General features: G+C 37.1%; 1 long non-coding RNA gene and 1 pseudogene across 2 annotated transcripts; one reads left to right on the top strand and one right to left on the bottom strand.

The window, feature by feature from the left end:
- Window positions 1–241: 241 nt before the first annotated feature.
- LOC113742577 (V-type proton ATPase 16 kDa proteolipid subunit-like) lies at window positions 242–5,442 on the top strand (annotated as a pseudogene).
- An 8,857-nt stretch (window positions 5,443–14,299) lies between these two features.
- On the bottom strand, window positions 14,300–16,890 carry LOC140006030 (uncharacterized). Of its 2 annotated transcripts, none has more exons than XR_011813614.1 (3): window positions 16,536–16,890; window positions 14,435–14,623; window positions 14,300–14,353 (listed from the first exon to the last, which is right to left on the bottom strand). It is a non-coding gene; the product is annotated as an uncharacterized lncRNA (long non-coding RNA). The 2 variants fall into 2 exon arrangements; XR_011813615.1 differs by lacking the exon at window positions 16,536–16,890 and adding an exon at window positions 16,410–16,517 and having other exon boundaries at window positions 14,435–14,587.
- Between the last annotated feature and the right edge of the window lie 2,520 nt (window positions 16,891–19,410).

Here is a 19,410-nt window from a genome sequence, read left to right as displayed (position 1 = left end):
ATGTCTATAAAGACACTTGTTGGTTTTTGTCATTATAGTACCTCTATTATGACACTTATTATCAACTCAATAATATATACTTTAATTTTTTTATTTTATCTGATATAAGAATAATAATGTGCTTTTAAACTACCTAACATGACACTTGAAAAAATGTTATTGTTCACAAGTTTTTCGTCATACTCATGTGAGGTGCACGTGTTTCTTTTTCTTCTCTTCCCTAAGTAGGGCAAACACAAGTTCACCTCTTGTTTTCTCCTCCGCCGCTCTTGCTCTCCTTTCTTCCTCTGGCTCTCCAATCTCCAATCCCTCATCGCATCCTTCGTTTTTCATTCTCATTTAAATTATTCCATATTCTTCTCTTTCTTCTCGTTCTTTTCTTTTTTTTTTTTAACCCAGAAAAGAGAGCAATCAAACCAGTCATATTATACATGAATTACATCTCGAATCTTTTTAAAATTTCACATAATTTCTGGAGTGAGAAGGCCCATGGCATGGCGTTTTTGGTCGTATTTCTTCCATCCAAAAGAGCAGCTATAGACAAGTGCCCAACCCAAGGGTTTCTTGGTCATCTCCCTCCTTTCGGCCTTCCTGGATAGCAGAGAAGTCTGTAATGGAGTAGAACAAGGAACTTTAAAAAGACATTTTACTCCTGAACTAAATCAATATTTGTAGAGTGACGTCATTAGCTCATGCAGCTTCGACGTCCATACCGGCAGCTCGGTGAAGGATTTCGTAAAATTCTCCTCTCTTGAGCTACACAAGCCTTCGGCCACATCGCACAGCCTTGCTACATCTCCAATTATAGATTTTTGGGCCACTTGCAAGAGAAGTTCATCAACAAGATGTCAGCAAGCGGAGTCTGACGATTGTTCCGGAGAGACTGGGGAAGTTGTTGTGACTCGGTCAGACGACGTAGCAGCGTCATTGGGTTGTCGATATTTTTGCTGCTGACTAATAACAATTGGGGATTTTTACTGCATATCCTTCAAGGTGTTCGACAAATGTACCCACTGTTCGATCTCTTGTTGGTACTTGTGTTTGAGCTTGAGAAGAGCTCTTTTCTTCCTTTGCCGGCAGTTCTGCTCTTCAACGGCCGGATCCGGTAGCCCCGATGCCGAAGTGGAGGAAAGAAGGTCGATACGGGAACGTTTCCTGTGTTTGTAGACGAAACCGTCATCGTTGATGAGTTCCCACTCATCGTCAGGTTCCCAGCTCACTGGGGTGGTGGCCATTGGGCTTCTCCATCTCGTTCTTTCCTTCAATTGCCAAGAAGGGTACGTTTTCCTTGGGTTTGTTACTGCTTCATTCTCATTTGCACCTGGAATTTATATTCCTCCTTTGCAGGTACTAAAACATGTCACATCCAGTTTGAATATGCATTTTGTTAAGTAATTAATTATTTCTTTACTTGAAACTGTAGGTACTAAAACATGGTGGTGGATAACTTTTGTCCCCCTTCTCAGAAAGTGCCAATGACTAATTTTAGACCCTGTTGCTATTATTAGTGGTCGCAAAGTCTGTCCTCGTGGAAAAGAGATTGATAGCCCAAGGAATCAATGCATGCTCTATGCTCTGGAGATCATGAGTTCAATTCTTGACTTCTCCACAAAGAAAGACTACAAAATAATGGTACTCCATAGCTAAAGAAAAGATCCTGACAAAAGCCCTTATTGTCTACTTTTTAGAGCTTCTTATTATAGGTGGAAGAATCCAATGCACGCATTGCAGTGCCTGTCAGAGTAGTAGAAATAACTGGCATAATATCCCAAAACTAGTAGGGCAAAAGGACATGTATTTTGTTTGTTTTTCCTCTGGCTAAAATTGAAAATAATCCACAACATGATTACAGCCTGGCATAATACTAGGGGCTGGCAAATGTAGAATGAACAGCAGTATTTTTTGCAACTCAAATGCTGCGTACAAAGAAGATAAGCACTAGGCTTTTGTTTTCTAATTTGTATGAAGGGAAAATGAAGAAGCTCATATGCATTGTTTTGCTGTTGCAGATGATTATTTGCTTTTGTCTAAGTTCATACTATTTTGATGCATGTTTGGTTAGTGCCATTTCAGAAAAGGTTAACTGAGGGCGTTCCAATGCAATTATTCTGTACTCTGAATTATAGTCTTTTTACTTTTGTCTTTTGGAAATTGATATGGTGTCCTTATTGGAAGTGTTACCGCACTTTTCTTCTTTCTTTCTGTTCAATTAAATCCCCTGCTTTATTAAAGTGACTGACAAAGTGGTTAGCTGGGATTTCGCTTAACCAATTCTAGAAATAACAACATTTAATAAGCGATTCAGAACACGTAAGATAATGTATAATTTTAAAAGAAGTTGCGAAAATTAAAAAAAAAAAGTAAGATGCGTTTATTCGTATCCTCTGATTATCACAAGATGCGTTTATATTTGCAGGTAAATCATTTGAAGCTCAAGAACAATACAAGGAAGCTTTTGTTGTATTCTCAGTTTCACTCTCCATAGAGCCAAATTATGTACCAAGCATTGTCTCAAGTGCCACTACTACAAAAATAGTCTTTAATGACACATCTATTATGACACTTTTAGAAAAATGTTATAATACAATCTTAATATGACATGCAATAGGAATGGTCATTAAAAAGAAAAAGAAGAAACCATAACGACATCGTAATGGTTGGAAACAGATTGAAAAAAAAAATAGAAAATGCTGAAACTCTCCACTAAGGCGCCTTTTTTTCAAAAAATTTGTAAGCCCTTCTCCAGAACCTACCTGTTCTCAAGCTTTACTCTTTCATCCCCCAAATTTTCCTCTCCGGATAAAACCAATCATTCCAATTGAAACGTGTGATCTGGAGCGGAACAGCGCAGCAGTGTCAAAACACCCAAAATTACCAATCGGATCGCTGCAATAGAGAGAGAGAGAGAGAGAGAGCCCCCAATTCCGGAAAGCTCTTTCGATCAAATTTCCGATCAATTTTCTAGTTTGTAACCTAAAAGCGATCTTAATCTGAAGAAAAATGTCATCAACTTTTAGCAGCGAGGAAATTGCTCCTTTTTTTGGCTTCCTCAGCGCGGCTGCCGCCCTTGTCTTCTCCTGTACGATCCCTAACCCTAACATAGATAACTACGTTTACATTTTTTTTATCAAATTTCATGTCGATTTATGTTTTTCATTTTTCCTATTTATTATGGGAATTTAGGCATGGGAGCTGCTTATGGGACAGCGAAGAGTGGGTAGGAGTGGAATCAATGGGGGTGATGCGGCCAGAGCTTGTGATGAAGTCGATCGTCCCGGTTGTTATGGCTGGTGTGCTGGGTATCTACGGTTTGATTATTGCTGTCATCATCAGTACTGGAATTAATCCTAAGACCAAAGCTTATTACCTCTTTGATGGCTATGCACATCTTTCTTCTGGCTTGGCTTGCGGTCTCGCTGGCCTTTCCGCGGGAATGGCCATCAGAATTGTCGGCGATGCTAGTGTCAGGTAGTTTAACTTGTTTTTGTCCTGATTAAAGAGATGTATTGTCTATTTGTGTTGGTTCTTGCAGCTATTTTTTTGCTGATGTTTGTAAATTGTGCTTCTATTGGTTGGATATTTGTGTCTAACTAACTAACTTACATTTAGTTTAGGCCTTTTTTGTTTGAAACATATATCGGTTTCACTTTTTGGAGCTTGTTTCTGCTCATTTTGCTGGGATTTCAGGATAGAGTCCCTTGTAGAATAGTAGAGCTCATGAGAATACATGGTACTTCTAACAGATATTATAAGGTACATGTTAGTATGGGATAAGCCTACTGCATCTGAGATTGTTTGACTCTAATTAGGGGCTTGTCTTCCTAGAAAACTATGTGAATGTGTTATGCATTTCTGGTCTCCATGTTTTATTGTAACTTTACTTCAGGGTTAATTCGCATTTCCATATTGTATTACTATTCGTGCTCCTTATCTTGTGGAATTTCTGGTTTTGTAATAAATCAGCCTGCTATTTATTGTTGCCTCTTGAATTTCACTAGAAACCTAAAGATCATGAAGTGAAGTATGGTAGTTGCCTTTTTGCATTTCAACCTGCATTAGATAGATGATTATTAATGAACTTCGGTAGCTGACAAACTAGTGGTTATGTTGACTTTCTAAACATAGTAGCTCTGTACCATTAGTAGACAAACATGTAGAGATCGTAAGCTGATATGAAGAAACTTGATTTTGTTGCAAAGATGAAGGTAGTAAGTAAAATTATGAAACTATAATTACGAGAAACTGTCTCAAATGCCATTGTAAAGGGCATGTATTAAGTTAGAGGATCCAAGGGTCTTGGGTAGGCCTGACTTCCTCAATGCCCAGATTCTGCTACCCAATTGGCAAGCTCAATGTCAATGTCAGTGCCCAGATATGTTGTTCCTTATATTAAAGTACCTAATACTTTCCAGTTTCTTTGTATTTTAATATTTGTTTCATGAACCTACTTTTCAATGTAGTTGTGTTAAAAAATAAAAAAGAAGAACAAGAAGAAAGAAAGAAAGAGAGACTTGAATCTCTGATGCTTTACATAACTTATAATATTCCTTATCATAAAATACTTATGGCGGGTAAACATGCAAAAAAGAAAAGTAAGTGTTGTGAGGTTACTTTGAAGGACTACTCTTTAGTGATTGTGTCCTTCTATTGCTTGTTTCAACTGATAAACTTCTTGCTCTACTTATTACAACCTGTCAGTCACCTTTGGGTTGTAATTAGTAAAATGGTTTCCCACTCTTAGCATAGTCTTTAAACTTAGAACAGAAAAGCTTTTAGTTTGATTTTTGTTCATTTATGATTTATGATGAATCTCCTGGGCTCAGCAGTTATCATGTTGTTATGCACCATTAGTGATTTTCTGTATCTAACGTTACTTATTTTATGTCCACTATCAAGTGTGCTTCAGAATTTTTATGTTACTACTGCAGAGCAAATGCACAACAGCCAAAGCTTTTTTGTTGGGATTATCCTTTCTTCCCGAGCAGGCCAATCCAGAGCTGATTGAGAATTTTTATTCCAGTTTAACTTATAAGCTGGAATATTTTTGCTTGTCCACGTGTGGGGATTGGAGTTATGCTAGTCACGGAGTGGATTCTTTTTCTCTTATATTTGCTTGTGTTTCTTATTCATCATCTCATTTGCCTGTGTGAATTGTAATTTGTCTTGTTTGGTTTACGACACTTGTAGGTGAGTATTGAAGAAAACTAAAGCAACATTGGGTCAAGTGGCAGTTTTTTGAAGACGTCTTCCTTGCTTTGTAGTTGAGTTGCTATTAAAGGTGTCCTTCATATGTACACGACTAATTTAAAATCATCTAAATTAGTATGTAATTTGTAGACGCTTTTGGTGTGGATTTTTTGGTTGATGTACTTTTGCTCAAGTTTGGATGATTGTATTGCTTCTTTTATATTATTGTACTAGCTACGTTACAATCCTTCAAAATTTAGGATCTGAGATGCTTGTGCAGCAGGATGAAATGTGATTTCTGACGTTAGATAATATGCAACAGGAAGTTGGAACACTTTAATTTGGATGCTATACTAACAAGTAGAAAATGTCATAAAGGCCTGATCTAGTTACTCTTCAAAAGTGTCATAATATTTCTATCTATTTATATTAAAAAAGTGTTGTGATATGTTATTGTACTCAAGCATTTCTTGTCATTATAAAGTGTCATAATAGGCATAAATAATGACATTTAATAATGTCATAATAATGATAAATTGGGACACTTAAAACTGTCATAAACCTATCGTGACGCGAGAATGGATGACGCTTTCAGTAGAGCGTCATTATAGCCTAAACGTCATAACATAGATCTATAATGACGCTTTTGAATGTCATAAAAGGACACTTTTGTAGTAGTGTGCTGGAGTGCTGATAAAATTGGGTAGACAGAATCTTCCTATTGCAAGAAGCTTGTTGATGTTGCTCTTTGACTAGAGCCGACAAACCACCATGCGTGGTTCCTTCTTGGAGTGCTATCAAGTCTCAAGGCTTGAAACAAGCAGCCGCAGATTACTTCCAAGCCGTACATGAACTAAACTTTCTGCTCCTGTTCAAGACTTTGCTTAACAACGCATTGAGCACCAAGGTTCCAGAGATAAAGGAACTTCTATTTGGGACTTTAGATGTTGGTTTTGGCTATTATATACTGACGGTGTAGACAATTAGTTACATTAGCTGGTGTTGGTTTTGGCTTTTGATTAGCTATGTTAGTACTTGTTGTTGATTTTAGTTCAACAAATGATATTTGAGCATTGACTTTTGCTTTTAAATTACTATATGCATTCTGTTCTTTGGGATAATTTTACAAGTCCTTTGGGTATCTAATTGACGGAATGTATAGCAGGGAGCACAACCAGGTTGCTTCTTTATTTAAAAAGAAAAAGAAAAAACAACTCCTGGTAGTTAAAAGTGTCAACATAGCTCAACAACTTCGACAATATCCTGACACTTTCAATTGTCAAGAAAAGAGATTTTTGTTGGCAGATGGGATGCTATAATAGCATAGTTTTCCTAACACATTGAATAGTACGAGTCTATCCCCACATTGGAAGAGACAACACTCGTCCGAGGTGTGAGAAAAGGTAAACTGTCAGTTTAGATTATCTATACTGACACTTTTAAACGTCGTTAAAGGTCATTTTTATTGTAGTGAATGTATGTCTGACAAACGTATTGTACAAAACTATACCTGCCGTGCCCATTCAACATGGCAGGGAATTTTTTTTTATTGTTGCAGGCTACCATGCTAACTGTGCACGGCAACTTGCGGCCAAATTTTTTTTTTTTTTTTTTTAAATGGAGCCTGCTACCGTGCTAATTAAAAAACAAAAAAGTCAACCAAAATTTGTTTTCAGTGCTTGACCAAACTGTTTTCTGTAACCCTCAGCTTTTGTACTCAAGAGTTTGACGGTTTTGTGGTTTTAAGACAAAAGAAGGTTACCAAGCTAGCGTTTTGCAGGAGAGGAAGAAATTGAACTGAGATTTCGGAGGATTCCTGGACAGGATTTGATGAATTTTTGGAGGGGACCATGGGGAAGCTAGAAATTTTTGGAGGGGAACATGGAGATTTCAGTGCTTGTCATAGAATAGTGAATAGTGAATTTCTAGACAAAGAAGGAGAATATAATTGGGAGAAGCAGAGAATATGCATGCGGGATAAGTACATCCGAAAACTTTCTACAACTGAATAATCTTGAAACTGCGCTTGAATGAATCACAAATACTACAAGCATAAGATCTTGTTTGATAAAAAGTAATTGATTTGACGGAACCATACCAAAGTGAATAAAATAGTAGCGCATTCGTCATCTCATCTCTTCACACATTCTGCGGAAAACAAATGTTCAACCAAAGAAGCCGAGTGATAGTTGCAGGATCAATGCTCAAAAAAAGAAAGCGTGGATAGCTGTGATAAGTTATTCTGAGCTTGAAGTAGAGCAAGAAGGGGTCCCCTTTTCAGCTTTCACCACTTTACCACCGTTCCGTGTTGAGGGATTGAGAGAAGCAGAGAATATGCACGGCAGCAAGAAGGGGTCCCTTTTTTTTCTGACTTACTGCCTGCTACCGTGCTGACTGCTCCATTTTAAGAAAAAAAAAATTTGGTCGCAAGTAGGACAAATTTAACAACTACAGACAAAGAAGTTTACCCTATAAATCCCATAATGCTGTAGAAGAGAAGCTCAACCCAAACAAGTAGAACAAGAGATCAAGTTCACTGCTAAAATGAAGTCAAGTTTTTCACAAATTTTTGAGTAAAAAATCAGCTCATTTTTCTTGCATCCAATCTTCCTCGCTTTTCTTCCTTTGTTACTCATTCTCTTTCTTATAAAATGGCAATTTACGACAAAAACCAGCAGCAAAAACCTTCCTCCATCACCATGAAAGTTCCCAGTTGTGGGACACATGCATCTTCTTGGGACACATTGTTAGGATCCAAGTACGGAATAAACAACTATTGGGATATCAAATACACAACAATTTGATGACAAATAAGCCACAAGCATGAAAGATAAGCAACACACAATATTTAATGTGGTTCGACTCTACCATTGAGCTTACGTCCACGAAAAGAAATCCGTTCTTTATTATGAGAGAAAAACCCTATATAAGAATACAATTTGAACACAAACTCAACCCTTGTCTACCATCTCTCATCTCCCAATAACCTTCTCTCACCACCCCATGTATAAGACTACATGTCGCCTCTTGTATGCCCTTGTATGCTCTTGTGTAGTATGTCAACTCACCTATTTATAGGAAACATTATTTGGATAAAACCCAAATAACAATAGGAAACTAATTCTAATTCTTACACTTGTAGGAACTAACTTCTAATCCTAAATTAAATAGAATATTTCTTGACTACTATTTCAAGTAACTAAAATCAATTAGCAAACTAGTTACTTCCACACAAAATAAGAAACCTACCTAAAAGAAATTATGCCAATTTTCTAATAAATTTCTACCTTGGTGAAAATTTATTTTAACAACCATTTGCTTTCAACTACCAAATAATATGGTACGGAACTACAACCCAAATCAACACAGTCCTGACACCAAATTCATTCAATTGGCAAATTAACATATGTAGTTACCCCAAGTTCAACCTCTAGTTGACTCGTGAGAAGGGTTTCAATTCACTATCTCTTTTTGCAGGATTTTTTTTCATCACCACTTGCAATCTATGATCCTTATCTGTGAGCTCTAACCATAATCATTGAGGCAACCAAGTGATAAAATCATCATACTTCTTCCCATCCTCAGGACTGTCTCGCTACGTGTGGTTTTCAAGACTCCACCTAAAACAAAAAACTCGTAACTGTCAGAGTCTTCTGACGCATGGAAATTAGATCTCTTTGTTTCTTTGGGACACATACCACACTACCCAAAAAACAGAATCAAAATCTAAAATCCACCAGGATGAAGCATCAACCGTTGGAGATATGAGAAAATCTCCACCGATTCACGTCCAAAATCAACATTGGGCTCCACTTTTTCCTTGACTCTTGAATCATCTGCTTAGATTCACCGTCAAGTATCTCCATACTTTTCGATTTTCCTATCCTTCACCATCAATGTTTTTTTACTAAACTATTGAAATAAGGACACCATTCATTAAATTGTTCAATGAGTAACAGCTATTAATCCATTTGATCTCAATAGTTAACCAGGATCCAATCTTGAACAACCAAACTCTTGATCCAACCATTTAGTTTGTTGAGATCCAAGTGCTTGTGAGCAGCCCAGTCTCGCAATCAAGCTCTAATACCACTTGTTAGGATCCAAACATGGAATAAACAATTATTGAGATATCAAGCACACAACAATTTAATGACAAACAAGCTACAAGCATGAAAGATAAACAACACATAATATTTAACGTGCTTCGGTCCACCATTGAGTCTACGTTCACGGAGAGAAAATCCGTTCTTTATTATGAGAGGAAAATTCTATACAAGAATACAACTTGAACCCAAACCCAATCCTTGTATACTATCTCTCATCTCGCAAGAACTCTCTTTCACCATCCCATGTATAATGTTACATGGCGCCTCTTGTATGCTCTTGTGTGTTCTTGTGTAGTATGCCAACTTACCTATTTATATGGAACATTATTTGGCCAAAACCCAAATAACAATAGGAAATTAATTCTAATTCCTACACTTGTAGGAAATAACTTCTAATTCTAAACTAAATAGAATATTCCTTGGCTACTATTTCAAGTAAGTAAAATTAATTAGGGAACTAGTTACTTCCATACAAAACAAGAAACCTGCCTAAAAGAAATTAAGTCAATTTCCTAACACACATCCACATAGATCTCTTCAGAAATTGGCTCAAAAGCATGGGCCAATGATGATGCTCCAACTTGGCAATGTCAAAACGCTCGTAGTTTCATCAGCTGAAGCAGCTGAATTAATCATGAAAACCCATGATTTGAACTTCTTTAACAGGCCTGAATCTAAGGTCAATCGGAAGCTTTTATATGATTTGAAGGAGGTCTCAGTGGCACCCTACGGAGAGTACTGGAAGCAAATGAAGAGAATTTGTGTGCATCACCTTCTAAGTAACACAAGGGGTTCAATCCATTCGTTACATAAGAGAGGAGGAAACAAACCTCTTGATCACAAAAGTTCGCGAAGGATCAGTTGCTGCACCATCATCAGGTGTCGATCTTAATGAAATGTTCATGGCCTTGACGAGTGATGTGGTGAGTAGAGCTGCTTTTGGGGAGAAGTATAGTGAAGGAGAAAGTGGGAGAAAGTTTAGAAAATTAATGAGTGAGTTGGTGAGTGTTTTGGGAGGATTTGATTTTGAGACATTTTTGCCATGGCTTGGATGGATTGATCGTGTTAGTGGTCTAACGGCTAGAGTGGAGAGAATTGCCAAGGAAATGGATAAGTTTCTTGAGGGTGCTATAGAAGAGCATTTAGATGGTGATGGGAAGAATAATGAGAGCAGTGAACAAAAAAGTAGAGAAGATTTTGCTGATGTTTTGCTGGGAATTCGTAACAACAATGTAGTTGGCATGCCCAGTTTCTCTCCTTCTTTCTGTTCTTCATTTTTCTTTTTCCTCTCCCTTTTTCTTTCTATTTTTGTGTTGCCGCCGCCTCTCTTCTATTTCCCTCTCGTTGTTCTACCCTAATGCTGCATTTCGCTGCCTTTTATATGAGACAAGACCTTCCCCCAACCCTAGAAGTGATAGTGCAAATTTTGCTGCACTTTTTTGGCAATCTTTGTGCCACTAGATAGTTCTTAATTCTGGAACTTTCTTGATGTTTCAGATTAAGGCCAGATGGCCTTTGTACTAGGAAAGAAAATTGTAAAAAAAAAAAAAGAATGGAAAAGAGGCCAAATTGATGTCGCAACATAATTTTGTACTACTATCCATGGCTTCTGGTACGAAACCATAGAGAAGGATGGTGCACGTGGATTTTTTTTTTTTCAAAAATTGATTTTGATTGATTTTTTTCTTTTCTTTTCTTTTCTGCCTTGCCTTTCTTTTCTTTTCTTTTTAATTTTCTAAAAAATGAATTGAAATGATTTTCTTAAGAAATAAAAATATCATGAGATGAAATGAATAAATAGATAAATAAATAATAATTAAAAAACAAAAATAAAATAATAATAATAATAAAATAAAATAAAATAAAAGTAAATACAAATTTTGGTGTCTACAATGCTCTTCATTGTTTAAGCGGTTTTGTTGAGTTAATCCTATCTAAATTTATTTAGACAAACATAATGGATAAGCTAATTATTACATTTCGGATACAGATCTTTGGAAAAATTAAGGACAAGGTTAAACTAATTTCTTTAGAGAAATAGTCTGATTTGGATTATACACTGAAATCACTTCGTTTTCAGAAGATCAAGATTCAATGTTGCCAAAAATAAGCTGACCAATGAAGGAGTTAAAAAAAACTGATGATTCTTGGTTGATTAGTCCGATCGGTTTGACTAGTTAGGTTAACTAATTTTTCAATTTTTTTTATTGATAATTAGAAATTAATTTAGGGTAAGCATAAATTATAGAAAGCATCACGACCGTGTCTTACCAAAATGTAATGTTATTTTTTCAATTTTGACTTATAGGCAATGTGAAAGAGGTATTAGAGTTACAAAATGAACAAACAATATAGCAATTCAAAATGGCTTTTCTAACCTGATTCCTAAGGGCACTATATGTGATAGGTTGCGATTTATTCAATTATTTTATTATTAATTTCTCCTATTATCTAACCCGATGTGGATTAATTACTAGATTCTACTCACTTTTCGTAATTTGCATTTATTTCAGAGAGTAGATCAAAAATATCATAACAAGAGTCAATTTGATGATTTTCAGAAAAGAGCTCAAAGGGCAGGCATCCAGGGGTATTTTTGGAATATCAAGGCGTGATCTTTTTTTCGTAATTTACGAAAGACAACATAAAAGGAGGAAAGGAACGAAGGGCTGGGGGTCGTCCTCTCCGCAAGGGGGGCCGCCGCACAGGAGCCAAGCATTAGAGTAGCTTTGATTTTTCCTTTCTTAGCTTTTTAGTAGTAGTTCTCTCGTTGGTGATGACAAGGAAAAACAATGGACTTCCTTTAGCTTTCTTTGACTTTTTCCTTTTGTCTTTTGTGGTTGCCCCCTGCGCATGCCAAGAGCTTTTCACCAATTAAACGAATTGAGTTTTTCCTAGTTTCGAAGTACAATGGCCGCAGTTATTCCTTCAATTTTCTGTGGATTTTCTTCATCAATATGAACTAATCTCCTCACTCTAGTCAAGAAACAACGGATGCTTTGATTCGCCTAAAAACTGTGAGATCGATTTAATTTTATCTTTTCTTTTTATTTATTGGTATCCGCATATTCTTTGATTACAGTGCTTATGATTGTTTAATTAATTGATTGTCTTGGATTCGGATAATTAGGTAATTTGATAATCTATTGTCAATTGGGACGTTAAATCCGTAATTGTTTAATTGTCTCAAAATAGTGATAATTGGCATGATTAGGTTTGTGTCAAGGGAATACGCGGACTAATCTAAAATAACCCTGGTAGTGTGTTATTTGGTTAGAATAGGGCTCCTCTAATATGTAAGGCAATTGAAAAATTAAATCTTACGGGCGTACCTAAGATTATTTCTCAATTAGAGTAGTGATTAACGGGCGTACCTTAATCACCGACACAGTAAGGAGGGGTTGACTGTCATCGCTTGTTTGGCAGTTATAATATATTTATTAGTAAATAATTGGAATTGCCTTTGTTTCGATGATCAATTAGGTGCACCATTGCTGAAGTTATTTCTTGGTTAGATTCTTAATTATCACCCATTTGATTTTAGTAATTTGTTATTTAATTTTTAGTAGATTCTTAGATTTTATTTGAAGTTCTTTGATTGTCACCTTCTGCACAAAAACACCCCATTTGTTACTGTGAATTTGAAAAGACACAGTTACACCTAATCTCTGTGGATTCGACCCTACTTACCACTATCTACAGAAATTAACTTTAGTTGAGCAGGTTTTTATTATTGCACAGGCTGACAACCTGTCAATTTTTGGCGCCGTTGCCGGGGACTGGTGCCAAATTAATTTGTTTCTTTTTGAGTTCATCTTGTTTTTGCTTCTTATTTATTTTTCTCTTTTTTTTATATTATTTATGGCTGCTAACATTCCGTATTTTGATGATAGACTGGACTTTATTCCTGAATGGGGTTATGAAACTCGTGTTTTTCCTAATGATCAATTGGCTGTTGCAAATTGTGGAACTTATTTTGCTCCAGATTATTCAACCGACATATGCCCTGCATTTCAAGATAACCTGAGTGCTTTAATTGATACTTTTGGAGATTTTTCACCTCAATACCAAACGTGGTATGACCCTTATTCAAACGGGTATGATCAAGGATGGTGGGATGATTCCAATTTTAATTATGCGACCAGACCAATGGATTTTCAACAGCAAGAGTCTCAACAACCATCTTCCATGTCAGGGATGTCTCTTCAGGAAATGATTGAATTATTCGCTACTAATACATATCGATTTCATCAGGAGACACAAGTAAACATTAGTAACTTGACGGATCAAATGCATCAATTGATATCCTGGTAGAGGTGGCAAAATGGGCGGGATGGGCGGGATTTGCTTGGGTTTAATATGGAACCGAGTCATATGGGTTTGGGCCTAACCTTACCCATATGTGATATGAGATTAACTTGGGCGGGATCACTTTGGGATGGGTTTAGATTGATCCCGCCCAAACCCAAATCTATTTTCTACATATTTTTTTTCCTTTAATTCATTTTTTATTTTTTAAATAACTTTAATATCTTCTACACTTTTTAAATAACAACAATTACTTCACAAAGACATACATTTTGATAAGAACAAAATGAACTTCAAAACCTTCTATCATAGCACATAAATACATACAACAAGCATTGCTACACTGTGCAGCTAGTCTGTGTGTAGAAGTCATCAGTCCAAAATCAAGCCTCTGTCATCAAGACGCTATCCATCAAGAAGTGATCTTTCCATTCACCAAGGCTTGTAAAAGATAAAAATCCACATAACAGTGGGAGAAACAGAGAAATGGTACTATAGAATAGACATCTTCTCAACCAATATGGAAAACACGGATTGTTGCCATTGACTTTGGTATCCACCAAAGATTTGGATTCCTGGGGCAAAAAGAGTAAAGAGGTTGACAAAGAAAACTTTTGAGAACATGCAATATAAACTTTTGAGATTACAAACTGTCAAATATGTTTATACTCCACTACCAAGTTTAGCCACCAATCTTTGGACATCAACACTCATTTCTGCGTCCTCTTCTACCTCAGAAGCATCATAACCTGCTATTATTTAAAAAGAATCAAAATTAATAGAAAAGAAAATAAACATATTTGACATTTAAAATTTCAAATTAATATTACCTTCGCCACCATAAATCCAGTCCCGAGAACATAGCAATGCTTCAACATTGCTTGGCAAAAGTGCATTTCGAAACTTTCCAAGGATTCGACCTCCATGACTGAATGCAGATTCAGATGCAACCGTTGTAATGGGAATGCTCAAAATGTCTCTTGCTAATAAGGAAAGTTCAGGACATCTCAGCATATTTCCTTTCCAAAAATCAAGAATATTAAATTTCTTATCTCTTGGAAGTAATTTATCCTCCAAGTAAATACCTAATTGGGACTTGGAAATAGATGCCTCATGTTGGCTATTATAGGAATCAAACTCCAAATCTAACTCATCCCTTATTTCACCATCATTTTCAGCATTAGCAATCCTATCTTGGGATTCTAAACAAGCAAGAGACTGGCCTTGTAAATATACCTCAAACAATGCTTCTAACTTGTCTTTAAGATTTTTAACCTTTTCCTCAGCAGTCAAAGGATCAAGCTTTTCAAAACAAAATTGCAAGTAGCGTAATTTATACCTCGGATCCAAAATGAAAGCCAAAGATAGAATGACACTGTAGCAGTCCCAATACTTTTTAAACTTCTCATTCATAAACTCAGCCATACCATGTATAAAATCATCAGAACTATGAAGATTTTTTCGAATCAACAATTCTATTCTCCACACCTTGAGAAAATACAAATTTGCAGTAGGATAATATGACCCAGAAAACAGTAATGTCATTTCATAAAAAGGTTGTAAAAATTCAGCAACCTTCTTAATCTTCATCCACTCATAATCTGATGGGCAGTGTTCGTACAGTCCATCTACTCTCTGCAAACGATGAAATGCTGCTTGATAAGGTAACGCACTATCCAACATCAAATAAGTGGAATTCCACCTTGTTGGCACATCTTGTTGTAATTTCTTGCTAGCATCCAAGGAAACATATTTCACACATTCAGCAAATTTCATGCCTCTCATCTCCGAACCTCTAACAAATTTGACACTCTCTCTAATCTTGACCACAGAAGAATCAATAGCTTTAAGACCATGCTGAACTATCAAATTTAAAATATGTGCACCACAACGCACATGAAGATGGTCACCATTACATATTAAAGAATCTATCACCAAAAAATGATCCTTTAGTGCTTCTATTATCCCACTTTGGTAACTTGCATTATCTAATGTAACACTAAAAATTTTTCGCTCAATACCCCATTCCTTCAAAAACTGAATCAACTGATCACCTAAAAGTGGACCATTATGTGGGGGAGGTATGTGGCGAAAAATCAATACTTTTTTTCTCAAAGTCCAACTCTCATCAATATAGTGCCCTGTCACAGCCATGTAGCCATCTGTAGTTAACGAACTCCATAAATCTGAAGTTAAACAAATCCAACCAGGAATCATCTCTAATTCCTTTTTTAATTTTTCCTTTTCCCTATTGTATAATTTTAATATATCAGACTTGGCTGTATTTCTTGAGAGAGTTTGGACAGTTGGATTCAAAAATTTGTGCAAGTCCCTTATACCTTGATGTTCTACAAAGCTAAAAGGATAGTTATGCCGTGCTATTGCCAAAGATATATGCTCTCGATACACGTCATGGTCAACTATCAAGTATTGTGCTGCTTGTTCTTTGCTATTCGAACATCCTCTAGATATGTGACGGTTCATTCCTGATGTACCTGATATGCCGTCTGCCAGTAATACAGCACCACATAACATACATTCGGCTCTTTGTCTTCCATCAGGATCAACCTCCTTTTTTTTGAAAACATCCCAAACTTTAGAATATCTTCCTCGCTTAGAAGAACTTGCATGGCTTGCTTGAATATAGTCATCTTCAGGTTCTAAACTACCTTGTTGATCCATTGGAACCTATTAAATAGCATGAACACAACCCAAAAAATTACAACCACCTAGCACCTCTTTGGTCAAATAATATAATATGTAATTCATTGCCAAAAACGAACGTATTGAGTAAATAAAACCAACCTAGGAGTAGTGGTTGGAGATCAAACTTTAAAATTTAACCAACCCAAGTGCACTTGGAAATTAAACTTAAAAAAGTTGATCAACATTAGGCATTAGGCAGGCAGCAGCATTGGCTTGGATATTCACCTGCCACTGTCCTTTTCCTCTGCTTTTCCCTTGCAGCAGAACAAGGTTGGCTTGTAACCCTTTTCACTGGTTTGAAAGGAGAATGCAGCAAACAAATGTGGCATATAGAAAAATAAACACCATTTATCTTAAAGTATACTACTATAGTACTGCTACTAGCAGACTAGTAGTAGAAGGCTAGAAGCAGTTGTATACTTAAATGAATTTGGATGAGGTGTGAATTTGTGTGAGCCGTCAAGGACCAACGTAAGCCGTGACCTTGTGGGTTTTAGCCACTCGGAGTCGTGTTTGGCGAGCCTGAGCAAAGTCCTACTCAGAATATTCAGTCTTCCAGAAGATTTTCTCACCTGGTTCCTCCGGTTTACTGCCACACATCCTGCTAGTATGCAAGTATCCGTCAATATGTCCCCTTGAAAAGAAAAAGGTTGGAATCGAACTAGTTTTTGAAATATACCATACATCAATTTCACAATCCAAAAAGATGATAGAAACAGCTGTATATAACAGATCAAAGCATATAGGTATATTTGTACCGATGCTTAGTACCGAAATTAAGAGGGTTTTACTTTTATCATCTCAGCTGCTTTGTCAAGTTTCTTCAGATAAACATACTTCTCATCCTCTACAAAAAATTTACAGCAATGCCCACATCATCAAATAGCGAAGCAGACAATTCACAGCAGGTGCTTTTCTATATTTCCTCAATTAAACATATTTCTTATCCTTCACAACACATTTACAGCAATTCCCACTACATCAAATAGGAAAATACCCAAATATAAACAAGAAAACTGAGTAAATTAGGAAGGAAGGTATATGAGGATGAAATAACTACCGGGAGAGCGGAGGTCGGAGTAGCCGTGGAGAGCGGAGGAAGAAAGGGAGGTGGAGGAATCGTTGAGGGAGCTGCGGATGAAGAAAGGAGAGGAGTTTCGAAGTATATTTTTTAGGAAGATATTTGGGCCAGTGGGTACCCAAGTATTTCCCATCCTTTCACATTCACTGCTGGGTATAATTGGGATGTGTCCCAACTTAAACCCAATACTAAATTATAATACCCATCCCGCCCAAAATTCCTTTGGGCTTGGGTAGCCCATTGGGACTTGGGACAAATTGCCAACTCTACATCCAGGATAACGTGATTAGCTTCTCATCCACGATAACGTGATTAGCTTCTCACCTTGAAGAATTTGCCGCACAAACCAATATCAACCTTGAGGAAGATGAGAGTGCAATTGTCCGGCCAAATGACATGGAACTGCAAGAGTTTCAAGAAAACAGATCTAAAGCTGCTGTTGAAAAGGAAACTAAAGTGCAAGAAATGAGACCCCAGTATCAACTCATTCAAGAGAATGAATCCAGTGAACAATCTTCAAATGCGGTGACATCTCATCCATTCATTCATCAATATTCTCCTGACTCTTATTCTTCAATTCCTGTTACTGAGATTGATTTTATTATACTAGAAAATTTTAAATTTCATGACAGAAATAAGTTAAGAGTGGCGATGGCAAAATATCTTGAATCGATAAATGCGTGTGATGGAGGAGTGAGTGGAGATTCAGATCATTGTTGACTTGTTGTCGCCATCTACTAGTCCATGGAAGACCGTAGCTCGTGTGCTCAAGGATTACTCTACTTACGAGGGCTATCAGGATTACATAGAGTATGAAGCACTGAAACGAGCCACAAGATTTTATCCTCCCTGAACAAACATGACAATCTCTAGCCAAAGATATTAAAGAAAGGCGCTCATTGGGAGGCAATCCAATTGTTTCTTTTAATTGTTTGTTTGATTTCGTGTGATAGTTTAAATATGTTTTCCTTGAGATTGACTGATTTCGGGTTTCAATTTTAGTTTTGATGATTTGTAGGTGTCCTTCTGTCATGACGCGCCCGCGTCATGACGTATAAAGAGCTCACGATTAGAATCGTCAGAAGAGGTTCTTGCCCTCATAACGGGCCTGCATCATGACATATGAAGAGCTCATGGTCAGAATCATCAGAAGGGGTTCTTGCCCTCATGACGTGCCCGCGTCAAATCCCATGAAGAGCTCATGGTCAGATTCGTCAGAAGGGGTTCTTATCCTCATAACGTGCCCGCGTCAAGTAACCTGGAGAGCTCTTCACTTCGTGCCTACATGACGTGCCCGCGTCATGTTCGTAGGAAAGCTCACCTTGCTCCCTCTTCCTCGATCTCACTCTCAACCGCCACTACCTTGCTGCCCAAACTACCCGCCGCCGCTCTCCACCTATGCGTCGCAAGCTCCTGTCCGCAACCAAGCCGCAGCGCCGCCGGCCTTTCCCCTTGCCACACCATCACTCCGTGTAGTCGTCAAGGTGGAGATTCACCACGTAGTTGAGAGAGTGACGAACATCACCCGCCAAGTGGCAAGGATGTCTCAGAATTTGGCCGCGTACTTCCACCACATCGGCTTCCCTCCACCGTTCCTGCCTACCCCTTATCTACTCGAGAGGGAAGTTTCGTTGTTCTCTCCACTTTAATTACTTTATTTCCTCCATTGAGGACAATGTAGGATTTAGGTGTGAGGGGAGCAGTTATGGTGCTAGTGTCTTTAGTTTTGAGTTTTTAGATTTTTTTTCTTTCTTTTTAGTTTGTTATTTGTCCATCTTTCATTCATTTTCTTTTTTTTCTTTTTAGTGATTAGCTCGTATGTGATGCCAAGTTTGATGTTGGATTGTTGCCTCTATTTCTGCTATTGCCAAGATTTAGTAATGGAAGTGTATCAAGTGAATGTGCTTGAGTCTAAGAATATCTCTGTGGTGAATATTGACAACTGTGTGACTTTTATAATTTTTAGTTAACTTTCCTAAGTATAGGGAATGATTGTTGGCATTTTCATGTGAATTGGTC

Source organism: Coffea arabica, chromosome 4e (genome assembly GCF_036785885.1).
Source record: "Coffea arabica cultivar ET-39 chromosome 4e, Coffea Arabica ET-39 HiFi, whole genome shotgun sequence".
Classification (NCBI taxonomy): domain Eukaryota; kingdom Viridiplantae; phylum Streptophyta; class Magnoliopsida; order Gentianales; family Rubiaceae; genus Coffea; species Coffea arabica.
The sequence above is the reverse complement of the archived record's forward strand: the minus strand, read 5'-3'. Positions and strand labels throughout refer to the sequence as shown.